Source organism: Rutidosis leptorrhynchoides, chromosome 7 (genome assembly GCF_046630445.1).
Source record: "Rutidosis leptorrhynchoides isolate AG116_Rl617_1_P2 chromosome 7, CSIRO_AGI_Rlap_v1, whole genome shotgun sequence".
In the NCBI taxonomy this organism is placed as follows: Eukaryota; Viridiplantae; Streptophyta; class Magnoliopsida; order Asterales; family Asteraceae; genus Rutidosis; species Rutidosis leptorrhynchoides.
This window is the reverse complement of record NC_092339.1, coordinates 154,568,888-154,596,672: the sequence shown is the minus strand read 5'-3', so window position 1 is coordinate 154,596,672 and position 27,785 is coordinate 154,568,888. Positions and strand designations below refer to the sequence as shown.

The 27,785-nt window shown below is 34.6% G+C and overlaps 1 non-coding gene and 1 pseudogene across 1 annotated transcript; both read left to right on the top strand.

Moving 5' to 3' along the window:
- The window catches only part of LOC139858826 (indole-3-acetic acid-amido synthetase GH3.10-like), a 288,869-nt pseudogene that overhangs the window by 10,671 nt on the left and 250,413 nt on the right, over positions 1 to 27,785 (top strand).
- Positions 8,758 to 8,864, top strand: LOC139860894 (small nucleolar RNA R71). The gene has a single exon (XR_011763519.1). It is a non-coding gene; the product is annotated as a small nucleolar RNA R71 (small nucleolar RNA).

Genomic DNA, 27,785 nt, shown 5'->3' with positions numbered 1-27,785 from the left:
ACCACAAATCGACCAAAACTAGGTCCCAACACAATTTTCGGATCTTACTAAAACCTCATCCGAAATCTCACACTAGAACTTCCTCGTGCGGGAGTGTAACTCCCCCACACGGAATTACGTTCCATAGGCGCATCTCGTACACCCGTACAATGCTACCAAAGGTAGACTTTGCCAATAATTGAGTTCACACGGCCCATCACCATGTCTTGCTCCAACTTTGAGCATACCAAGGATCCTAACCTATCCTTAAACACTTCGAACGAAAAGTGTACCACAAATCCTAATCGAATCAACATTCGGGTCATAATCATCAACAAACCCTAATTTTGACCCATAATGTCAAAATCTCACCATTTAAAAGTTTTGACACCAAAACATGTTTAACTCGGTTTTATACTTCAACTTAATCCATTTTAAGTTTACAAACCTCGTGGTTCATCAACTTCAACACGAGAGCGAACACGCTCTAACATCCGAACACCAAAACTCATTTCCATGGCTTGGTAGAAACATTTCCCAAATATTAAGGAATGCTTGGTTACGCCAAGTCTTACGCCCTTCGCCCAACAATCAAAAAGTCACCATAGGGTACTTCCATTAGGAACGTCACCCATATCAATAACATGCACAACACAATTGAGACCTTAAGGGTCTCGCTCGAACGAGCTTAACGACCCGATACCAACCGAAATACCTAAGCACCCAAGGATTCGCACCATAGGATTAAGGCACAACACACCACTTATACACTCTACTGAGAGCAAACCAGAACCATAAACGTAAACTGCCCGCTTGCTACGAATTATCTCCAACGGAGAATAAAGTTTAGCTAAGACTTACGCACATACCGCATGTTATTACAAATGAACAACATATAATTTTGTACTAAAAGTACCTGATGTAGAACTGTTGGGCTTCCGTGCTCCACTTCCCATCATGTATTCGCGTTCTAACCTCCTAACCCGATCGTCATGCGATTCGGAACACTCTGACTTCCGGTGTCCCTCCATCCGGCAAATGAAACACCTGATTGAGCCCAAAGGCACCACTGTACAATCTTGTGCCAAATGACCCCGTTCCCCACACTTAAAGCACGTGAGCTTGTAACCCTTCTTACTCTTCTTCTTCACATTCCCGACGCCTTCAGGCGTACTTCGTGCCCTCTTACCATGATCACCATGTAATCCTAACCTTGCAAGTACATCTTCATCATCACTACCTCGAGGTTTGGGAAACCTCTTTTCAAACTCTTCCTTTACAACTTTAGTCACTTGGTCTCGGACCATTTCCGTCATTTGTCCTTCGACCAACTCCTTGGTTACTTCTCTAACTTTGCCGGTGAAAACCGAGACATATTGTTCAAACATGGCCTCAATCTTTAACGTTAACTCATCCTTCCCTTCGTGAATAGGCTCACTCGTTCCGCATCCATCTTCCGTTTTCATTCTAAGGAATGCAAACGATTAGATCATGAACGTATAAACCACACGTAAAACACCGCCCCATCTTGCTAAACACTCATCGTACATCACTTATTAGACACGATTTGCACCCGTAATAAGGTTTGCAAGTCCTTATTACGCATACACGCCGTATCAACTTGTTAGTACAACGACCGCCTCGCTCAATGATATAAGCAAACACAAACAAAATTCTACGCGATAAAAACACACGCGAGAATTATTATCACAACACAATCATATATTAATAATATCCGCATTACTAATATAAACGTTAGTCAACCTTTAAACAAGGCACTAACTAAACCCATTTCGACCCGTAATCCTACAAGTCCCGCAACAAATTAAGCACACACAAAAGTCTAAGTCTAGGCATCTATCTCAAGTCACCTAAATCCCTTAGACCATGCTCTGATACCACTTGAAACAACCCAACCCGTATTAAAACCGGCCCATAAAAATTTTTCCTTTTAATATGCGTTAAATAATACTTTAGGTCCCAATTGTTTTTCCATAAACATCTTTAATTACAATAGAAGGTTTAATAACCTTAAAACATTTAATACATTAGTTAATTGTCCAAACGGACATACACGACCTGACTAGTTTAGTTTCCAACAAAACCGAGCATGGTGATTTGGGACTACGCTACCCAAATCCTAATCGAGTACAAAAGCAAGATCTTCTAAGCAACCTAGCCAAGATCTCTAATCCTCAAGCTTACCCGAGCCGCCAAGCATGCGAACCTATAAAAATATCAACAACGAGAGGGTAAGCTAACGCTTAGTGAATGGTAATATACTACATACATATATATGTATCAAATGGACACGCCACACAATTATCAAATACCGCATACCGAAGCATCCATGTATAAGGAAACTACCCTAAGCATACCGTACGATCTCTAAGCAACAAGCTAAAGATATCAACGAAGTATAAGTTCACCAACGACGATGTGAACAACGCCAATAAGCTACACCCAGAGGGTTAGCTACAACACAACATTACATTAATATATATAACAATATAAAAAGAATAAGGTTAACCCCTTAACCCATTACCGATTACCAAACGCCACAATGAAGATTGGCCGAACTACACGAGCCTTAGTAATCTGAATCCACACGCGATTACTATCTTCACAACATCGAGGTTGGCCGAACTACACGAGCCTTAGTAATCCGAAACCACACGAGATTACTACCTCAATAAGATGACCGAACTACACGAGTCATCGTGAATCCGAACTACACGCGATTCACTTCTCAACATCAAAACCCACGGTCACGGGATTATAAAATCCACCACATCGGGGTCATCCACTTCACAACAATATCAACCCTTCGCCATTGGGGTTATAACATCCAAATCACAACCACGTGTGATAACGTACACACAAGCGTGTACCTCGCCAAAGGTGGTCAACCAAAATGCACAAACGTGCCAATTGGACTCATACAAAAGTCCATCAAATTCACCTATATGTGAAGTGAGCTCTATAGCCGAGAATCACTTCACCTGACCCGCACCCATCCTACACATACATATGCAGATAGGATATTAACACTCAACTTGTCGCCTTGAAGAAATGCTTCCAAGTAATCTGCAACTCGTTAATGGAAAGTACCTAATCCATTATCAAAAATTCAACAACACACTTAGATTGGATTTACAAACCAACCCAATTTGACACTTAGTGCAAATTCGACCCAAATGCACCTCCAAGTACAAACCGCGCCCAAACTAACCAATAATCACTAACACAAGTGATAATGGTCCTGATATGCCAATTAAACCCGAACACAAGTGTTAAACACTTATCGTTCTCAAAATCGCCCATAAACCCTAATTTTGACTCTAGTCAAAATTAGTCAACCACGAAAACCCTAAAAGTCTCCAAAACACCAATAATCACTAATGTTAGTGATTGTACACCATTTACAAGTCTTAAACATGGTTAAATCATTAACCAACCCAAAACCCGCCTTTTAACACTTATAAACCCGAATCTTGGTGTTAATCTCCAATTAACAACTAAATGGGTTTCACCTATGAATCATACAATCAAAAGCCCCAAATTTGAATGATGAACACGAAAATGAAATTCGGAGTTAGAGCTTACCACTAGTATCACCGTGTAGCTAAGAACGAGGAGAACAAACTTGTCAACTACGCCAAAGATCAAATCCCGCTTCTTCCTTTCCAAAAATCCCTTTGAAATCAAATGGGTTTTGAGTTTTGAGAGAAAAATGAAAAGAAAAGGAAAATGAAATTAGGAAAATGAATGAGTGGATGAGGTTAAAGCCTCAAATCTGGCTCAAACGTGAAAAGACCAAAATGCCCTTGCTTCTCATGTAATATTACAAAAATCCGGCACCAGTTTGCCCAGAATGATGCGCCGCGGCCTTAAATGTCGCGCCGTGACATTTGCCTAGTTCTGGGATCATTTTTTGTCCTACTTCTGATCTCAATTTCAGTCCATTGCCGCGCCACGGCCTCCTTTGTCGCGCCGCGACACAAAGCACGATCTGAGTCATTTTCTTGCATACAAGACCTCAACACCCGAACATGTCCCGAACCCTTCATACGCCTATCGTACATACACAATACACCTATAAATCATATACGGGGAAAACGGGGTGTTACACGTTGACTCGCGCGTTGATGCTCAGTTCATGTCTCGGTTCAGGATTTTCGAACGTCCTTTCGTACGCGAAGATATCTTGTACTTTGCGTTCCGCGGCTTGTACTCTTGTAAATTTTAGACGTTTTTTATCAATAAATGGAACCACTTGGATTGTATCTTGTACATTTGAGCTTTTTGGACGTTTGCGTCTTCAAATCTTCGTTTTCTTCTTTTGTCTTCGTACTTATTTATTTAAACGATTATTACATAAAAATAGAACAATAGTAACTAAAAGCTTTACATATTGGAAGGATATTGATACTAAATATATGTTCATTTAGAGTACTATCAAATAACCCCACACTTGAACGTTGCTTGTCCTCAAGCAATACAGAACTTGAAATTAAATCACACTTCACTCGAATCACTTTTTTATTCTCACACTTTATACATCCGTGATTTTGATACGGCGGTATAAATAATGATAGTAACGATGTGGTTTACAGTCCCACATCACTATAAAAATTTAGATCCTTTAAGAAAATTGGATCTTTATGAAAACATTTGATCTTTTGAAAATTCATTCTAGCTTTTATCCTAGATAAGTTTTCCAGAATAACCCTTCACTGTTGTTTGCAAAATATTTTTGTGGGTTTTGTGGGTTTCAGATTTTAAAATTTTGGCTCAAAACTTATGGTTTTGTGTCACCCACTTGCTAACCTTGTATTAGGAAAGCACACGTCCAGTATACTTGCTCCGTATATTACCTTTTGGTAAACTACCGTCCGGTTATAAAGGAAAGTGTTGAACAAGTAACTGTTAAGGCAATGTCTAATGACATGCAGATGTTGATGGTTGATAACGTGTCGGATGCAATTACTATCCTTTGTAGGAGCAATAGCAAAGATCACCCTATAGTTTTTCGGTCTGGCACAAGGTCCTGTCTTCGACCATGCTATGCAACCACCGTTCTTACGGTTGACACCCGATTTGGTTCAGGTGACCTAATGAATTCCGATGAATTCTCAGGATTTTACGTTCAATGGTAATGAACGCATTGAAAATAGGTTTTCAGAAAACAAATCGGTTTTAATTTGATCAAAATATTTTTTCGTTCAAGCTCGAGTTTAGATATCATTGAATTCCATGAGTTTGTAATTCTCAATCTTTAAAGTCAATCTCAAGGATTGAGTAATATCAGTCTTAAAAGCTGATTTTTAATCTTTAAGGAGATTATCCTTTCTGGGGGTCTGATTCATTAGTCTTATCAAGCTAATTTGCACGGCGCCCTCCCCATTTTACGAGACAGATCCTCTTATGGTTAGGATAAGTCTGACCACTTGGCGACCCTGTTTGATGCTGAGATCCATGGATTTTCTGCTGATTTTAGAGATGACTTTTCTAGATTTTTCGTCAACCTACAGCTGGTCTGGACGACAACTTCCTGACCTAAATCAAGAAGCGCGTGTCTTTTTCAAAAGACTTTACTTCCTTTTAATGATGGAATTGATTCATCATGTAGATCCATCTATTCTTTCAAAGGTATTACAATAAATCGGGTAAAACTGATTAGTTTAGTCCAAAGCAAAAGTACCTGCAAGAATCTGTACCAAATATGTGATATGTGTTTTAAAGAAATTGATAAATTCTTCCCACACTTAGCTTTTATTTATTCTTTTCTTTGCCTTTTTATTCTCTTCTATTCCATTTTAAATTAATTCAAGCGTTTTGGGTTGTTTCTCCATTTATGTTCTCTCTGAGGTAACAATAATTTCGGCATTAACACCTAGTTTTATCGTTCATAAATATGTATAAACATGATTTTGAATTCATTTAGTTGAAATTTTTTCAAATTTTCACAAAATTTGGCAATTAAACTAAGTGTAAACCCGAGAGAATTTATAACCCTTCCCCATACTTGAGATCATGCAATGTCCTCATTAGTATGAAATCTGACTATAATTATAAATTCATGAGGGTGATTAGTTTAGAAAAGTGATTAAAAATACCGAGTTTGCAAACATATTATTTTATATCACATTTGATATTTTGCGTCTTGTCGTCAAAATTAATAGCTTTTGCTGAACTTTAATGCCAGTCTTTGAAAGTGCGTTGTTTTACCCTGTTTTGTACATTAGAAAAACTACAAACATACATAATATTTTTATTATTATTATTATATTTTTTTTATAAAATCTTTATTTATTAAAACAATTTAAATAAATAATTTTTAAAATTTTGTTTCCTTTTACTTTAGGTAGTTTCGGTATGTTTACCTAGTCCGTCCCTCGACAAAATTTAAAATTTGTCATTTTTAAAGCGATTGTTTTAAAAGCAAAGATTTTTGGGTTTTTTAATAATTTTTTTGGTATACATTAGATCAATAAAATTAAAAAGAATGATAACAAAATTTTTCGCCTCGCCCTCGGGTAAAGCAATTTCGATTCTATGATCTATTCTTTAACTTACGACGAATTTTAAAAATCATTTTTTTAAACTTAATGAAATAAAGTAAATTTTGTTTTTAAATTCACACAAAACTTAAATTTAAAAAGCGTATTAATTTTATACAAAACCTACAAAACAAAAATTCAGAATGGGGGGAGAAAACTAGTTCTTTAGTGTCTGCTAGTGGAAAAGACCAATCGGATTCCATTCTCGAAACTACACGAGAACAGAACATCTAACTCTAGACAGCATTTTCTTTTTAGAACATTTGAATCTCCCCACAATTAGGTAGATGTGGTGTCAAAATTGTGATTAACTTCATCGTTAATTTCTCTTGGACCATAATCAACTTGCATATCTGTGACTTTTGCTTTAAGCCATTGGTCGGATTCCTGTGTAACATCCACAAATTCAACTAGTTTTGCCTTTTCTTTAGGTGATAGATTTGATACTAACTGGTTACATAACTTAAAGTTCCCCATGGTTCTAGCATCGCGAATCCGTTTAATAAGTTTCTTCATTGAACTATTAATAACGGGGTCATTTAATTTCTTATCAACAATGGGGTTCTTTGTTATCAAGTCATCATTAGGTGTTACTTCATCTTCCCCACACTTAGGCATTTTATTATTGTTAAGCACTACCGTTGGAGTTGGTAAAACAATATGCTTCTCATCACTCGTTTTTGTTGGTTCAATGGTTTTGGTTGGTGGAGATTTAGACTTTTGACTCACAAAGGTGGTCGATTTTTCATCATTACTAAGTGTCATTCTACCCTCTCTTACATCAAATAACGTCCCGGTGGACGCTAAGAATGGTCGACCTAAAATTAGAGGAATATTTGGGTCCTCTTCTATGTCAATGACAATAAATTCGACTAGAAAGGTTAAATTACCCACTTGAACGGGTAGGTTGTCAATGATTCCAACTGGGTGCCTAATGGTTTGATCAAAGAGTCGAACACTCATTTTTGTTCGACTTAACTCACCTACTCCTAATCTCCTATATAATGAAAAAGGCATAACACTTATACTCGCACCTAAATCTGCTAGTGCATCATACATGACACAATCACTAAGTAGACAAGGAACAATAAATTCACCCGGATCACTCAACTTGGGTGTAAGTTTTGGTGGAACTGTCTTCACCGGGTTTATCTTTACGGTTTTTGTTTCTTGTACTTTCTTATTCTTCTTCTTCTTTCCAGAGGTATCACAAACTTTATTACCTATTACTTGCTCATACTCAACTCCTTTTCTTGGAAACGGGATGGGTGGTCTGTATGGTACCACCACTGGCTTTACATACTCGGGTAGTGGTGGTGGCGTAACTTCTTCATTGTTACTCACATCTAAAACCTTCCCATCTTCTGATGTTGGTTTTTCAGAATTTGTTGACACCATATTAACATTCTCATTTCGAGGATTTACTTCAATATTACTCGGTAGCTTTCCTTGTTCCCTCTCACTCATCATGCTAGCAAGAGTACCTACATGTTTTTCTAGATTTAAAATGGAAGCTTGTTGAGTTCTTAATGACTGATCAAACCTCTCATTTGTTTGGGTTTGAGATGTAATAAATTGTGTTTGAGATTCCATTAGCTTTGAGATTATTTCTTCCAGATTTGGCTTTTTCTCTTCGGTTTGTTGTGGTGGTTTATACAAACCAGGTCTTTGTTGATTGAAAGTGTTGTTTTGAGTTGGTTGGTTATTCGGACCTTGTTGGTTGTACGAGTTATTGTTTGGCCCATTTGTATTGTAAAGAATGTTTTGATTTCGATTGAAGTTTGGCCTTGGCGGTTGATAATTATTCTGATAATTATTTCCAGGCTTTTGGTTCATGTAGGAAACATTCTCACGTTGTTCCATCATTTGCTCAATGTGACAATCTTTCGCTAAGTGTGGTCCACCACATTGCTCACAACTGATTCGTATTGCGTGAATATCTTTAGTCATCTTTTCCATTCATTTCTTGAAAGCATCTATTTTTGCAGAAACGGAATCAAAGTCATGGCTAGAATCGGCTGTAACTACTTTAGATGAACGAAAAATATCATTTTCTTGATGCCACTCATGTGAGTGGGAGGCTATGTTATCAATAATTTTGTGAGCTTCGGTTGCAGTTTTCTTCATAATGGAACCACCAGCTGATGTGTCGATGTATTTTCGTGTAGCAACGTCGACACCTTGTTAGAATATTTGTACTATTTGATAAGTGTCTAAACCGTGCTGAGGACATCCTCTCAACAACTTCCTGAATCTTGTCCACGCCTCATATAATGTTTCATTTGGCTTTTGCGTGAACGTCAAAATTTCTCCTTGAAGTCTCACGGCTTTAGATGCTATTAAAGGTTCGATTCAACTAAGACATCCCATGTGTCAATCGCTCCTTCAGGTAACGATTCTAACCAATCTTTGGCTTCTCCCTTTAAAGTCCAGGGAAACAACATGAGATAGATCTGTTCATCCTCAACTTCTCTGATTTTAAATAGAGTACAGATCCTATTAAAGGTTCGAAGATGTTCGTTTGGATCTTCTTTTGGCGTACCACTATATTTGCATTGATTAGTTACCATATGTAGGATTTGTCCTTTGATTTCATAATCTGGCGCATTAATATCTGGCTTAATAATGGCGTGTCCTTGACCCGTGCGTGTGGCTCTCATTCGGTCTTCCATACTTAGAGGTTCAGTTACTTCCATAATTGAATTTGTTGAATACGAATCACTAGAGGATTCTGATTTAATGGTTTCTTCCTCGACAATCTCTGGTTGTATAATTTGTGGTTCAGGAGGAATGATTAGTGGTTCAGGATCTCTGAATTGTCCTTGAATATCCTCCGGGTTCTAAATTGTGAGGTCGGGTTCAAAAAATAGATTATCGGAAATTTGAATTGGAGTACTTGGTCGAGTAGATGATGATTCTAAAGAAAAATCAATGGCGATAATATTGGCATTGTGTCTTGATCGAGTTACAGGTGGTGAACGTATGAAAGGTGGTGAACGTTTTGTTCGGTGCATTCACTGAATATCCTATTAGTTATAAAGATAAAAATTATTAAAGTTATCAAATTAATATACTTTTCTGATTTTACCCACATTTCGAATAGCCAATAGATGCAGCAGGTAGCCAGGACCCTTTAAATCGGAAGCCCACAACTCGCCACTAACAAATCCAACTATTACTACGAACCAGAAAATTTGGATGTCTATCAATTTAACCGCTTAAAATAATTTTTTCGTCGAAATTTTGAAATAAAAATATATGTCCTAAAAACTAGAGCGTAGAAATGAGAAAGAAAAAGAGCGCGTCGAAAAACGTCGAAAAACGTCGAAAAATAAAAAGTCAAAAAATAAAAATAAGAAAGTAGAGCGTCGAAACTTAAAAGTCTAAAAACTAAAAAATTAAAACTTGCGTCTAAAGGTATTAAAGCTTAAAAGGAATTCTAAATCCAAAAAGGCAATAACTTAAAAAGCACTAAAATTTATTTAAAATTAAAGCGATAAGCGACGTCGTAAAATACTAAAGCGCCTAAATCTTAATCTAAAGAAAAAGCATTTAAGGGATTTTATGGCAAAGCCTAAAAATGAAGGAATATAAAATAACTACGGAAAAAAGTAAGTTTAAAACTAATTACGAACGATAAAAATACAAATTACGAATTAAACGTTAAAAATATACAATTTATAAAAAGAGACAAAAAATGATAAAATTACTTATTTTTATAAAAATATTATTTTTATATTATTATTTTATAAAAGTATTACTTTATAAATTAATAAAACTAATTAGAACTTAAAAATACAATTTAATTAAAAACTAAAACTAATTATTATTAAATTAAACCCTAATTCTAATTAATTAATAATAATAATTATTAAACTGAACCCTAGTTCTATAGGCTAAGGTACCAGACCTATCACTTCAACTCATGCGATCGCATGAGTTTGAAGTTATAATACCATGCGGTCGCATGGAGCAGAATTCCGGATCTGATTGTTGGGCTGCTACAGTACCGGGCCCGAATTCTTTTACCATTTTTTTCTGATTTAACTTTACATAAAATATTATGTAATTAAACTAAAAAAAATATTACTTATTAGTTTTATAACTCTAAAATATAAACTCTTTTTTTTTATGTTTTTATATTTTTTTGTATTTTTAACACTTATTACTAAAACAAAATATTTTTACAAAATAAGAATTATTATATTTTTACAAAAATATCTTAAAAACTAAATTTTTTTTATAGCGTTTCGCTTTAGTGATCCCCGACAGCGGCGCCAAAACTTGATGTGTGCGAGGTGTGGTACGAAATACTATTATTTTAATACAAAATACGGTACGATTTACACAAGTTATTTATTTATTTATAGAATGGATATACCTAAACCTTGCTACAACACTTATCGGCAGTGTACCTAATCGTAGAGTAGTGTAGTTTTTAGTAAGTCCGATTCGTTCCACAGGGAGCTGGCTAAGTTTAACGCTATATTTATTTTACACTATATTTGTATAACTATATATATAAGTAATATTATTATTATTATAAAATGCGGGTTTTACCGTTTAATGACCGGTTTGTCGATTTTAAATAAAGCGTAAAGATAAATGACGATAATATAAATGACAGAATTTAAATTGCGATATAGTAAATTGCAGTTATTAAAATAACAGTAAATAAAGGTACGATGAAATATGAAATAAAAGTATTATGCTTATTTAAACTTCCGTAATCATGATGTTTGACGTTTTGATTTTAATTAATTGTTACCCGGGTTAATTGTCCTTTGTCCTGGTTTATTTGATACCTATCTGGTTTTTGTCCATAATAGTCCATCGATCATAATTATAAAATGCTCGTCAAATTAACCTTATTCCCGAAGTCAAATATTCCAACTAATTAGGGATTCGAACTATAACAAGGTTTTAATACTTTGTTAATAATTACACTAGGTTGTCGACTGTGTGTAATCGAAGGTTTTAATACCTTGTTAACAATTACACCAATTATCCTTGTATGTAATCCACCCCTGTTTTAATAAGATATGAACATTAATTTACCCACTTGATCAGTTTGAATAATCAATTACCCAACCCGAATAATTAATTAAATGATTGTAAAGGATGTCGTATAAACGTCACTAAATAGGACATTCATAATCATTTAATAATTATTAGATTAACTAATTTGAAGATAGGTTCGACAGGTTCCAATGAGTTGTCGCTCAATTAGACAATACCCCCCATCTATTAATAGTCCATAGTCCAATGTCCATAATTGTCGGTCTTTTGTCCAAACCCGAATTATGGTACAAAATCCAATAACCCCGTCTTTAATATTTAGTCTAACATCACGATTACTTCGGCTCAAATAAGCATAATAATAACTTAGTTACGAGACATTAATTTAAAAAGGAAGAACATAGCTTACAGTGATTATTTATCGCGTAGCGTTACCCGGACAGAGTTCCGACTTTAAAACCCGTAAAATATTTCTTACAATAACTCAATTATTATTAATCTTAAATTAAACTTAATATTATAAATATAAATACAAATTACAGAGAAAGAAAGAAAGAGTGTGAAGTGGTCTGAAACTCGTCCGAAAAATGCTGAATTTATAGACTTGGCCAGGATTCTGAAGCCATGCGATCGCATGGGATTTGCTCCTTCAGGCCATGCGATCGCATGGCCAGCTGGATGAGGATATTTTCTTTTGCAAAACGTGGGCTGCTAGATTAAATTAATATATAATATTTATAATTATATATAGTTATATATATATATATATATATATATATATATATATATATATATATATATATATATATATATATATATTATATTCTTGTGCATTGTTGACTTGTAATTTTAGCTCCGTTGACTCGCGCGTTGATGCTAAGTTCAGGTCTCGGTTTCGGATTTTCGAACGTCCTTTCGTACGCGAAGATATCTTGTACTTTGCGTTCCGCGGCTTGTACTCTTGTAAATTTTAGACGTTTCTTATCAATAAATGGAACCACTTGGATTGTATCTTGTACATTTTGCGTCTTCAAATCTTCGTTTTCTTCTTTTGTCTTCGTACTTATTTATTTAAACGATTATTACATAAAAATAGAACAATAGTAACTAAAAGTTTTACATATTAGAAGGATATTGATACTAAATATATGTTCATTTAGAGTACTAGCACTTGCATTGCCGGAATATCATTTCCAAATAACAATATATCATCCATATATAGTACCAGGAACATGATAGTGCTCCCACTAGCTTTCTTTTATACACAAGCTTGATCACCATTTTTAATGAAGCCAAATTTCTTGGCCTCCTCATTAAAACAATGATTCCACATTCTAGATGCTTGTTTCAATCTGTAGATTGACTTCTTTAACTTGCATTCCTTTTTAGGATATTTTGGATCAACAAAACCTTCAGGCTGAACCATATAGACATCTTCCTCAAGATATCCATTTAGGAAAGCGGTCTTGACATCCATTTGCCATATTTCATAATCATAATGAGTAGCAATGACAAACAATATCCTAATAGACTTTAGCATTGCCACATGCAAAAAAGTTTCATCATAGTCAACCCCTGGAGTTTGAGTGAAACCTTTTGCTACAAGTCTAGCTTTATATGTATCCAAGTTTCCATGTATGTTAGTTTTCTTCTTGAAAAGCCATTTACAATCAACTAGTTTGGAGCCAGTAGGTTGTGCAATCAGTTCCCAAACTTGGTTGTCATACATGGATTGTATCTCAGCGTTCATGGCTTCCTGCCATTTATCTTTATCAATCCTTGATAAAGTATCTTGGTAGTTTGTTGGTTCATCCAAATCAACCACATAGCAACCATCCATGAGAAACCCATATCTCTCAGGAGGATTACTAATCCTACAAGATCTGTGAACGTCTTATATACTTTGATCATCCATTTGATCATTCTCAACATTTTCATGTTGAGTGCTAGTGTCAACCAATTGTGTATCATCTACTTGATCTTGAACCTCTTCAAGATCTATCTTCTTTTCACTATTACCTTCAATTAGGAATTTAGTTTCAACGAATTCAGCTTTCCGAGCAACAAATACATTCTGCTCGGAAGGATCATAGAAATAATATCCCATATCATCCTTAGGATATCCTAAGAAGATACACTTCGTGGATCGAGCATTCAACTTATTACGGACGTAATGCTTAGGATAAGCTTCACATCCCCATACTTTTAAGTATGATAGAGATGGAGGTTTTCCAAACCACATTTCATGAGGAGTTCGTTCCACTTTCTTGGTTGGGGCCATATTTAGAATACGAGCCTCGGAGCATAGACAATAACCCCAAAATGATAGAGGTAACGAGCTTCTAGTCATCATAGATCGAACCATATCCATTAGGGTTCGGTTCCTCCTTTCGGACACTCCATTAAGCTGGGGTGTCCCGGGTGGAGTAAGTTGCGAGATAATCCAACAACTTTTAAGATGATCTTGGAAGCATCGCTTAGGTATTCACCTCCTCTATCGGTACGAAGTACCTTAATTGTTTTGTTGAGTTGATTTTGTACTTCGTTTTGATATTCTTTGAATGCTTTGAAAGTTTCGTCTTTGTGTCTTAACAAGTAGACATATCTGAAACGACTGAAGTCATCAATGAAAGTAACGAAGTATTTTTCACCATTCCTAGTCATGGGCTTAAAGCGTCTACATACATCCGAATGTATTAATCCCAATAAGTCTTTAGCCCTTTCATAGGTCCCTTTGAAAGGTACTTTAGTCATTTTGCCTTGTAAACAAGATTCACATACATCAAACGAATCTAGTTCATTTGATTTCAAAAGTCCATTCTTTTGAAGTGTATGCATTCGATTCTTGTTTATGTAACCAAGGTGACAATGCCATAAGTAGGAATCATTCAAATAACTTTTGAGTTTCTTGGTGTTTGCATGAAACATTGAGCTATTGTGTAATGTGTTATCATGAACCAATTCATAAATACCATTCAAAGGTGAAGCCTTAAAATAGAACACACTATCTAAAGAAACATGGATATCATCATCAATAAAATTAAAATCAAAACCATATTGTCTTAAATGGGAAATAGAAATAATGTTTCGAGTCAAATCAGGAGCATACAAAACATTTTTCAAAACAAGCTCCAACCCAGTTTGTAGCTTTAAAACAAAGTCTCCTTAAGCTTCTACGTGCACCTTTGCACCATTTTCCATGAAGAGACTTGTTGTTCCCGCTCCTTGTTTACTTCTTTTGAACCCCTGCAAAGAATTGCAAATATGAGTTCCACATCCTGTGTCTAATACCCATGTATTAGAAGAAGTAATACTAAGCTCAACGTATACCATATATACATTACCTGAGGTTTGCCCTGCATTCCTCTTTTCTTTCAACTCCTTCAGGTAGATCGGGCAGTTGCGTTTCCAGTGACCCATCTCACCGCAACCAAAGCACGGATCTTCCTTGGGGTTTGCTTGTTCGGCAACCTTTTGCTTCTTGTTTTTGTTGGTTGGGGTAACCATCTTCCCTTTTCCCTTACCATTTCCTTGGTAGGCGGGTCCTTTCCTCTTAGCCACCTTTAGCTTAGAAGTGGAATTGTTCTTAGACCCACCTTCATTGATCATAAGCACGGGTGAAACCCTTTTACCCATGCTTTATTCGGCCATCCTAAGCATGGCATGCAATTCGCCAATGCTTTTATCCCAACCATTCATGTTGTAATTTATCACGAATGTGTTAAACCTTTTTGATAATGAGTTGAGAAAAAGGTCTGTGGCTAATTCATTAGACACGTTGCAATTTAGACGGTGTAATCGATCAATTAGGCTTTTCATCTTAAGTACATAAGATGAAACGGATTGGGAGTCGTCCATTCGACATGCATGAAGCGCTCGAACCGTTTCGAAGCGCTCAACATGAGCTTGTTGGAGGAACATCTCCTTCAATTGTGTGATCATGTCATATGCACTATGATGCTCGAAGTCCTTTTGGAGTTCGGGGATCATGGTCCCAAGCATAAGGCAAGAATCTTGTACCGAATCGGCGCAATATTTCTCCCAATATGCCATACCTTCGGCATCATCCTCATCGGGTTGATCGGGAATGGGGTCTTCCAACACATACGCTCTATCCCCAAGTTTGAGGACAATTCTTAGATTGCGATACCAATCCATGAAATTCGTATGTTTGAGTTTTTCCTTTTCGAGTAAGGACCTTAAAGATAGGTTATTAAAGTTGATTGGTGCGTTTGAAATGTTGTTGTTATTGGCTGCCATCTACAAAATTTAACAAAGTTTGTTTAAGTATTAATTTTAATTTAACAATCAATACCCTTTTAAATCCAATTGATATATTAAATCTTAGAATCCAATGGTAAACCAAATTCCGATTAAGTGACCTTTATCCCATTATTTGATTTAGCTAGGTAGTCATTATATGACAATTGCAATCGTTTTGTAACTTCTAGCGTATGGGATCATACAATCCATTTGTATGGCATATTTATCCCATCAACGCCTATTTGTTCATCATGCTTCGGTGACCCTAAGTTCATGATTCCCAAATTAAGTTGTCCTACTTGTATAGACGTGTAAATTTAACATACAAGTGGTTAGGTGACCTTTATCCCACAAGCTTTCGAAATTTACCTTAATCATTTTAGTTCGCTCATAACGGTTAGGTGACCTTTATCCCATTATGAGTTCCCTAATATGCCTAAGTGTCACACAAAAGGATGGCGTTTAACTCGTTTGCCTTGTTAATAAGGGATTTTAAGTTTTCATTATTTCTATGAGAAAACTTTTATACCATACACTAACATGCATTTAGTGTGTGGTACATGTGAAAATCCATTTCCATGTTATGTAATAAGACAATTTTATTACTTTGAAATAAACCATTTTATTATGTTTTAATAAGCAATTATTAAAATCCATTTAGCCATTTTTAATTTAACCAATTAAATTATAGTTTGTTCTTTGCATGTTGTTAATAATTTCTAATTTAACCAATTAAATTATAGTTTTGTTTGTTGTTAACTTGTGTGATTAACTTATAGCATACAAATATACAATTCACAATCATACAAAACAACCATGCATGCAAAACAATTATGTTCACAATCAAGCCAATTTGGTGGATATTTGTTTAGCCGAAAACAAATGTCTCCGGTTAATGGGGACAAACACAAATTAGGAGATTTCAAAATCTCCCACTTAATCTTGCATCTTCCTTGTCTCCATCTTGCATCTTCATCTTTTTACAAAATTATATCCTAATACATTTTTCTCTAAAAAATGAAAATACAACCTAATCTATTTTACATACCAAATATAAAATAAATTACATAACCAAAATAATATTATTACAAACCAATTGAATAAATATTATTAAAACCAAATGAATGAATAATAAATCAATCAAACATTCAACCAAACAAACACAAGGTTAAGGCTATGATTGTGAACATCATCATACAACAAATATGACCAAAATGGAAGAGCCCAAAACCCATTTTGGGACTCCAAGATTTCAGCCAAACCATCAAACCCACCCAAACATTTAATTTTTGCATATTACTTTCATGCATGTACATAAAATGCAAAATACATAGTGGGTTTAATAACCACCTCGAAGCATATTTCAACAACTTCGGCTCTAGATACCATTGTTGGGATTTAACAAGTTCATAATATACTTAAAACCATTTAAGAATTAAGATAGCAGAAGCATGTAAATTACCATTTTAAACATGTTAATCTTTAACCTTTTAAAGTTAAATCCCAAATAGGATCAAGTTGTGAAACATACTTACAAACTAAAAGTGGGTTTAGATTTTATACCTCCTCAAGATAGTTGAGGGTTCATTCAAAAGATGATGAAGAATGGAGCTTCTAACTTGAAGCCTCAAGTTTTAATACCCCAAGCTTTTAACCCCAACACCCTTGCCTTTAGTTAGGATTTATTAGACACTTGGATGAGCTTGCAAAACCAAGTGAAGAACCCTTTCTTTCTCCCCAAAAGGCCACGGCAATCAACAGCAGAAATGGGAGAGTATTGTAGTTGTTTTTGATGTATTTTGATGTGTTTTCATGTATGTTTTGTGTCTCCAAGAGTGCTAGACATATACTTGTGGAAATGGGAAGGATTGACCAAAAGATGGAATCTTTTAGCATGTTTATGTCCCTCCCAATGCCACTTCTATGTCTTTTAAATAAAATGGTTTTATTTTATAAAATTAAATTTTATAAAACTTCCATTTTATTTATTATGTATGTGTACATCATTTATAAATGTATTTTATAAAAAAAAATGTAACATAACATGATTAATTATTTAGCCTATAAATAATTAAACTCTTATTATATAAATTATTCCATAATTTATATACACATCAAGTAATATTATTTTAGAAAACTATTTTTATTAAAATCTAAGTGTCGCGTATTTAATCAATGATCCAATCGCTAAGATCAAATACGAATAAGGTGTCGGTAAGCTTATTATTGGGTATGACCCGACTTGGATCAAAACATATTAGCCACGTTAATTTAATATGTCTCTCAGGCATACGAAATACCTTCAAAATTGGTATCGAGACTATGTGAAACCCCCTTGTTCCTAAAAAGCTCGAAATATTTGTTTAGAGGGCGGTCAAAAAATGGCTTCCAACGAGACTAGAGCTCGATAATCGGGGAATTGACTTGCATAGTGTAGGATGCCCTTTATGTGATGAAGATATCGAATCCGTGGATCACACTTTCATCTTTTGTAAATATGCGTTCGACTTGGGGTCTCGGGTTTTTAAATGGTGGGGCTTAGGTGTTTTCAACAACTTGAGCATAAGCGAGGTCTTACGAGGGAATGGTTTAACCTCGTCTACTTCTTTAGGTCATAAAGTGTGGCAAGCGGTCGAATGGGTATGTGCATACTTGATTTGGAAGAATAGAAACAACATTGTGTTCCGAGGTATGAGTTAGATGACTCCCATGGCTTTCAATGAGGTTCAAACCGTCTCCTTTGATTGGATCTCTAACCGCATCAAAAAAAGGAAAAAACTAGATTGGTTAACATGGATCAATGACCCTAGTGTGTACTTAAATCTCGTGTAATTATTCGTGTTGGGTTTGTTATCTTACACACCCTTAAACGTTTCAGGGTTGTATTGAGAAAATGCATCTCTCATTTTGATTTTTTAGTGGTTAATGAAATTTTTCTTGCTTTTCAAAAAAAAAAAAATAAATAAAAAACTTATACAAACATACAAACAACCAAAGAAAGGAGACTAAATATACACGAACTAAACTAGGAAGATGTAAAAATAAAGACGAGCATAAAAGGGGGAACAAGTAAATAAAACAAACAAACAACACAAACATAAAGAGCGAATTAACAAACACGTACAACATCTGGTTGATTACAAACAAGTACAACATCCGGTTGCTCAAAAGTCATCATCACCCTAAAAAAAATATTAACTCAGTACCCTAAACTTTTCGAGCCTTACCCTTTTTAGGTTTTGGAAACTGATAATGCTAAAAACGAACATATAATTCATAGCATTATTCCTCAAGAAAGACAAGCTTTTAGTTGCAATTGTTCTATTTACAAGTGATATTCGTTTAAATAATAAAAGGTGAAGACAAAAGACAGATTCGACGAATTGAAGACGCAAACGACCAAAAAGCTCAAAAGTACAAAAGACAATCAAAATGGTTCCAATTATTGATAAGAAACGTCTCGAAATTACAAGAGTACAAGATTCAAAACGCAAAGTACAAGATATTAAATTGTAGGCAAGGACGTTCGAAAATTCGGAACCGGGACCAGAGTCAACTCTCAACGCTCGACGCAACGGACTAAAAATTACAAGTCAACTATGCACATAAATATAATATAATATTTAAATAATTCTTATAATTATTTATATATTATAATAAATAATAAAAACCGTCGGCAAGAAAGACTCCAAACTGATATGAGCTGTAATTTCAAACTCCGCGACTCGCGGAGTTTGAAGGCAAAAATGCCGCGAGTCGCGGAGCCCCAAAAGTCAAAAATCCCTATAAAAGCAACCGAATTCTGATCGCAAATCATCATCTTTTTTCTTCTTCTCCTCATACGTAAAATATATATATATATATATATATATATATATATATATTTATAATTTATATTTTAATTTTAATTATAATTCTAATAATAAGGGTATGTTAGCGAATGTTGTAAGGGTGTAAGTCGAAATTCTGTCCGTGTAACGCTACGCTATTTTTAATCATTGTAAGTTATGTACAACCTTTTTACATTAATGTCTCGTAGCTAAGTTATTATTATGCTTATTTAAAACGAAGTAATCATGATGTTGGGCTAATTACTAAAATTGGGTAATTGGGCTTTGTACCATAATTGGGGTTTGGATAAAAGAACGACACTTGTGGAAATTAGACTATGGGCTATTAATGGGCTTTATATTTGTTTAACTAAATGATAGTTTGTTAATGTTAATATAAATATTTACAATTGGGCGTCCCTATAAATTACCATATACACTCGATCGGACACGATGGGCGGGGTATTTATATGTACGAATAATCGTTCATCTAACCGGACACGGGAATGGATTAATAGCCACTAGAATAATTAAAACAGGGGTGAAATTATGTACAAGGACACTTGGTATAATTGATAACAAAATATTAAAACCTTGGGTTACACTCAGTCGACATCCTGGTGTAATTATTAAACAAAGTATTAAAATCTTGTTACAGTTTAAGTCCCCAATTAGTTGGAATATTTAACTTCGGGTATAAGGATAATTTGACGAGGACACTCGCACTTTATATTTATGACTGATGGACTGTTATGGACAAAAACCAGACGGACATATTAAATAATCCAGGACAAAGGACAATTAACCCATGGGCATAAAACTAAAATCAACACGTCAAACATCATGATTACGGAAGTTTAAATAAGCATAATTCTTTTATTTCATATTTAATTTTCTTTATTTTATATTTAATTGCACTTCTAATTATCGCATTTTTATTGTTATTGTATTTAATTGCACTTTTAATTATCGTACTTTTTAATTATCGCAAGTTTATTTTATCGCACTTTTATTATTCGCAATTTTATTATCGTTATTTACTTTATGCTTTAATTTAAGTCTTGTATTCATTTTTAATATTTTACATTTGGTTTTAACTGCGACTAAAGTTTTAAAATCGACAAACCGGTCATTAAACGGTAAAAACCCCCCTTTATAATAATAATATTACTTATATATATATTTGTATTTTTATAAAAGTAAACTAATATAGCGTTAAGCTTTGTTTAAAAAGATTCCCTGTGGAACGAACCGGACTTACTAAAAACTACACTACTGTACGATTAGGTACACTGCCTATAAGTGTTGTAGCAAGGTTTAAGTATATCCATTCTCTAAATAAATAAATATCTTGTGTAAAATTGTATCGTATTTAATAGTATTTCCTGTAAAAATATAAGCTATTTCGTATACCACGCTGCAAACATCAAGTATTTTTGGCGCCGCTGCCGGGGACACTCTTAAACGCCGGAAGCGCAACGCTAATATAAAAAAAAAGATTTTTTGTTTACTTTTATTAAAATTCGCTTTTGTAAAAATACGTTTTGAATATTCGAAAATATAAAAAGAAAAAAAACAAAAATTTATATATTTTTAAGAGTTTGTTAAAAGTTTTATAAGTTTCTTTATTTTTATTTTAGTTTATAAAAATATAAGTTTTATTTAAATATCTTTTATTTATATTAAAACAGAAAATTAGAAAACATAAAAGAAAAAAATATATATATAAATAAAGAAAAACGCGTCGAATTTAAAGTAAGCTGTCATCTGAATTTCTGAACCCCGCGACTCGCGGGGTTTGATGCTTTAAATACCGCGACTCACGGAGGGGACCTGACACACGACAGAAGCCCTAATCCTGCATTTATTACGGAGTATTATTAATTATTATTAATTAAATTGTATTAGGGTTAAATAATTAATTAATTTAGTAGTTAATTTAAGTTTTAATTAATTTGTATTATTTAGTTTAATTAGTTTAATTAATTTGTAAAATTAGTAGTTTTAATAAATAATTAATATAAAAATAATATTTTTATAAAAATTGTACTTTTTACAACTTTTTGTATATTTTTATATTTTGTCCCTTTTTAATCGTTTTAGCGTAACTTTTGTATTTTTAGCTCATATTTAGTTTTAAACTTAGTTTTTGCCATAGTTATTTTTACTTCTAGATTTTTAGGCTTTGCCGTAGAATTCCTTAAGTGCTTTTTCTTTAGACTAAGATTTAGGTGCTTTAGAATTTTGCGACGCCTTTTTAAGTTTTAGTTTCTTTTTAAGTTATTTTCATTTGGGATTTAGTTTTCCTGTAAGCTTTAATATTTTTAGACACCTTTTACCTATGTATCATTTATTATTCCAATTAGTAATTTCAATTTGCGATTATAATTTTAAGTTAGTTGTAGTAATAAGGTTAGGTTAGTCAAGTATTTTTAAGTTTTATAAGTTTCTTTTATTTTTCCGTCACCTTTTATTTTTCAACCATTTTTCTTTTTCGATCTTTTTCCGACGAACTCTTTTTCTTTCTTATTTCTCGCTATTCTAGTTTTTAGGACATAGATTTTTATTCTACTTCTTATTCTTATCTAAATTTCTTAAAATTACGAAAATTTATTTTAAGTGGTTAAATTGATAGACATCAAAATTTTCTGGTTCGTAGTAATAGTTGGATTTGTACGTGGACCGGGTTATTAGAGCCAAACAGTCCTCAATTATATTGAGACCAAACGAATCCTGCCCCTCTGCTGCATCTTTTGGCTATTCGAAACGTGGGCAAAATCAGAAAAGTCTATTGGTTGGATAACTTATTATAATTTTTCTTTCCTTTTAAAAACTAATAGGATATTCAGTGAATGCACCGAGCAAGACGATCACCACCTTTTGTACGTTCACCACCTGTAACTAGATCAAGACATTTAGCAAATATAACCGCCGTTGATTTTTCTTTAGAATCGTCATCCAGTCAACCAAGTACTTCAGTTCAAATTTCCGATAATCCATTTTTTGAACCCGACCTCACAATTGAGAATCCGGAGAATATTCAGGAACGGTTCATAGATCCTGAACCATTAAACTTTCCTCCGGAACCACCAATAATTCAAACAGAGATTGTTGAGGAACGAACCATTAAATCAGAATCCTCTAGTGATTCCGATTCAACAAATTCAATTACGGAAAATCTGGAACCTTTAAGTATGGAAGACCGAATGAGAGCTAAACGCACTGGCCAAGGTCACGCAATTACTCATCCAGACATTAATGCGCCAGATTATGAAATCAAAGGACAAATTCTACACATGGTGACTAATCAATGCCAATTTAGTGGTGCGCCGAAGGAAGATCCAAATGAACATCTACGTACCTTTAATAGGATCTGCACACTATTTAAAATCTGAGAAGTGGAGGATGAACAGATATATCTCATGTTATTTCCCTGGACTTTAAAGGGAGAAGCCAAAGATTGGTTAGAATCGTTACCTGAAGGGGCGATTGATACATGGGATGTTTTAGTTGACAAATTTCTTAAACAATTCTTTCCTGCATCTAAAGCCGTAAGACTTCAAGCAGAAATTGTTACGTTCACACAGAAGCCAAATGAAACTCTATATGAGGCATGGACTAGATATGGAAAGTTGTTAAGAGGATGTCCGCAACATGGTTTAGACACCTGTCAAATAGTACAAATATTCTACCAAGGATGCGACATCACTACAAGGAAAGACATAGATATAGCAGCTGGTGGTTCTATTATGAAGAAAACCGAAACTGATGCTTACAAAATTATTGATAACACTGCTTCCCACTCACATGAGTGGCACCAAGAAAAAGATATCATTAGATCATCTAAAGCAGCTAGAGCCGATTCTAGCCATGACTTAGATTCCATTTCCGCAAAGATAGATGCTCTGGAGAGACGAATGGAAAAGATGACTAAGGATATTCACTCAATACGAATTAGTTGTGAGCAGTGTGGAGGACCACATTTGACAAAAGATTGTCTCAGTATTGAATTAACAATGGAACAAAGAGAGAATATTTCATACATAAACCAAAGGCCTGGAAATAATTATCAGAATAATTATCAACCGCCAAGATCGATTTACAATCAAAACCAGAATTATAACCTAAATATTCCATACAACAACCAACAAGGTCCTAGCAATCAACAAGTATCCAATAATACTTACAATCAGCAAAGACCAAATTTTCAAAACAAACCACCACAACAAACCGATGATAAAAATCCGAATTTAGAAGATATGATGACGAAGCTAGTTGAAACTCAAACGCAGTTTTTCACATCTCAAAAACAAACCAATGAACAAAATGCTCAAGCATTTAGAAATCAACAAGCTTCTATCCAAAATCTGGAACAAGAAGTAAGTAACCTAGCAAGGTTAATAGGTGAAAGAAAACCGGGAAGTCTACCTAGTGATACAAATGCTAACCCCCGGAATGAAACAGCTAAAGTCATTACCACAAGAAGTGGTACAACACTTAAACCACCTGAAATACCTGTAACTTCTGATGAAGCTATTCCTACTCCACAAGAACCACAACCTGATCAAGATAAGGAAAAAGAACCGGTAGTTGAAAAGGTTAATGAAGATAACACAGTTAAGGATAAACCTTATGTTAAACCATACCAACCACCACTTCCTTACCCGAGTAAAATGAAGAAAGAGAAACTTGAAGCCGAGCAATCCAAATTCTTGGATATGTTTAAACAGATAAATGTAAATCTTCCTTTCATTGATGTGATTTCAGGAATGCCTAGATATGCTAAATTCTTGAAAGATCTAATTTCAAATAGAAAGAAAATGGAAGAACTCTCGGCTGTTACTATGAATGCTAATTGTTCAGCAGTGCTGTTGAATAAGATACCAGAAAAACTATCTGATCCAGGAAGTTTCACAATTCCATGTTTTCTGGGAAGTCTTAGTTCAATAGAAGCATTGGCAGACTTAGGTGCTAGTATAAATTTAATGCCGTATTCACTATACGCTAAACTAGACCTTGGAGAATTGAAACCAACCAGAATAAGCATACAACTAGCCGATAGATCAATAAAATATCCTAGAGGGATAATGGAGAACATGCTAGTTAAAGTTGGTACTTTAGTATTTCCAGTAGATTTTGTTGTTCTGGACATGGAAGAAGATTCTCAAGTTCCTCTCATATTAGGAAGACCATTCTTAAACATGGCTAAAGCAATGATAGACGTGTTCGGTAAGAAATTGACCCTAAGTATAGAGGATGAGAGTGTTACCTTTTCAGTTGATAGAGCAATGCAACAACCACAATCTGCAGATGATACATGTTATTATATTCAAACTATAGATGCACATGCAGAATTATTAGAAGAATTTCCAGAATTACAAGGAACATGAGAATGCTCTTTAGGAGAAGGTAATGAACCAATTGATGAAGCTGAAATGTTAGCTACACTTATAGCTAATGGATATGAACCAACAACAGAAGAAATTCAAATGCTAAAAGAAGAAGACAGATATCGATATAAATCATCAATAGAAGAACCTCCGAAATTAGAGTTAAAGCCACTTCCAAACCATTTGGAATACGCTTATTTACATGGTGAATCTGAATTACCTGTAATAATATCGTCTTCTCTTACTGAAAATGAGAAATCACAACTCATTTCTGTGTTGAAAGCTCATAAACCAGCCATTGCATGGAAGATTCATGATATTAAAGGAATAAGTCCTTCGTATTGCACACATAAAATCCTTATGGAAGAAGGTCATAAAACGTATGTGCAACGCCAACGAAGACTAAATCCTAATATGCAAGATGTAGTTAAGAAAGAGATTATTAAACTGCTAGATGCAGGTTTAATTTATCCAATCTCTGATAGTCCATGGGTAAGCCCAGTTCAATGCGTGCCTAAGAAGGGTGGCATGACTGTCATTACAAATGAGAAAAATGAGCTTATTCCTACTAGGACTGTAACAGGATGGCGTGTGTGTATTGATTATAGAAAATTAAATGACGCCACCAGAAAAGATCACTTTCCCTTACCTTTCATAGATCAAATGTTGGAAAGATTAGCCGGAAATAGTTACTATTGTTTTCTAGATGGATTTTCCGGATATTTTCAAATTCCAATAGCACCCGAAGATCAAGAGAAAACCACATTCACGTGCCCTTATGGTACTTTTGCTTACAAACGCATGCCATTTGGACTTTGCAATGCCCCTGCAACCTTTCAAAGGTGTATGATGGCGATTTTTCACGACATGATAGAAGAATGCATGGAAGTTTTCATGGATGACTTTTCAGTCTTCGGTGATACATTTGAATCATGTCTAGCTAATCTTGAACGAATGCTTCTTAGATGCAAACAATCAAATCTAGTACTTAATTGGGAGAAATGTCATTTCATGGTTAAAGAAGGCATCGTTCTTGGACAAAAAATTTCAAAAGAAGGAATTGAAGTGGATAGAGCTAAAGTAGATGTAATTGCTAAACTTCCACATCCCACCAATGTTAGAGGAGTTAGGAGTTTTCTAGGGCATGCCGATTTTTACCGACGTTTCATAAAAGATTTTTCTAAAATTGCCACTCCTATGAATAAACTCCTAGAAAAGGATGCTCCATTCATCTTTTCAGATGAGTGTATCAAATCTTTTAATATTCTTAAAGAAAAACTCACTAATGCGCCGATCATGATAACACCAAATTGCAATTTACCATTTGAACTAATGTGCGATGCAAGTGATTTTGCAATGGGAGCCGTTTTAGGACAAAGGATTGAAAAACGATTTCAACCTATATATTATGCTAGTAAGACATTACAAGGAGCACAAACGAACTATACAACTACTGAAAAAGAACTCCTTGCTATTGTCTTTGCTTTTGACAAATTTCGATCATATCTCGTTCTAGCAAAAACGGTGGTCTATACCGACCATTCTGCTCTTAGATACCTATTTTCGAAACAAGATGCTAAACCAAGATTAATCCATTGGATCTTACTCTTACAAGAATTTGATATTGAAATTCGAGATAAAAGAGGAGCAGAGAATCTCGCCGCTGATCATCTTTCTCGTCTTGAAAATCCCGAATTAGAAGTTCTAAATGAATCAGCCATACAAGACAACTTTCCTGATGAATATCTATTGAAGATAGATTATAAAGAAATCCCATGGTTTGCAGACTATGCAAATTATTTAGTATGTGGATTCCTTGAAAAAGGATTATCGTACCAAAGACGAAAGAAATTCTTCAGTGATATAAAACACTATTTCTGGGAAGATCCACATCTGTTTAAAAGTTGTCCCGATGGAATAATACGCCGATGTGTATTTGGAGATGAAGCTAGTAAAATATTAAACCATTGTCACACAGGACCAACAGGAGGGCATTATGGGCCTCAACTAACAGCAAGAAAAGTTTATGATGCTGGATTCTATTGGCCTACAATTTACAAAGATGCACACCTACTTTACAAATCCTGTGATGCTTGTCAAAGGGCCGGAAAAATAAGTCAACGTGATGAAATGCCACAAAATGTCATCCAAGTATGTGAAGTATTTGACATTTGGGGTATTGACTTTATGGGTCCATTTCCAAAATCTCATAATAATCTATATATACTCGTAGCCATTGATTATGTATCTAAATGGGCGGAAGCACAAGCTCTCCCAACTAACGATGCACGAGTTGTAGTCAACTTTTTAAAAAGTCTTTTTGCAAGGTTTGGAACACCGAAAGCTTTAATAAGTGATCGGGGTACTCATTTCTGTAATAATCAACTTGAGAAAGTTCTTAAAAGATATGGAGTAACTCATAAAATCTTCACCGCATATCATCCACAAACAAGTGGACAAGTTGAAAATACCAACCGAGCTTTAAAACGTATTCTAGAGAAAACCGTAGGATCAAATCCGAAGGAATGGTTCATTAAATTGGAGGATGCACTCTGGGCTTTTAGAACAGCCTACAAAACTCCGATTGGAACTACACCTTTTAGACTTGTTTATGGAAAAGCATGTCATCTTCCAGTAGAAATTGAACACAAAGCATTTTGGGCTTTGAAATCATGTAATCTTGATTTACATGAAGCTGGACGTCTACGATTAAGTCAACTAAATGAATTAGAAGAATTAAG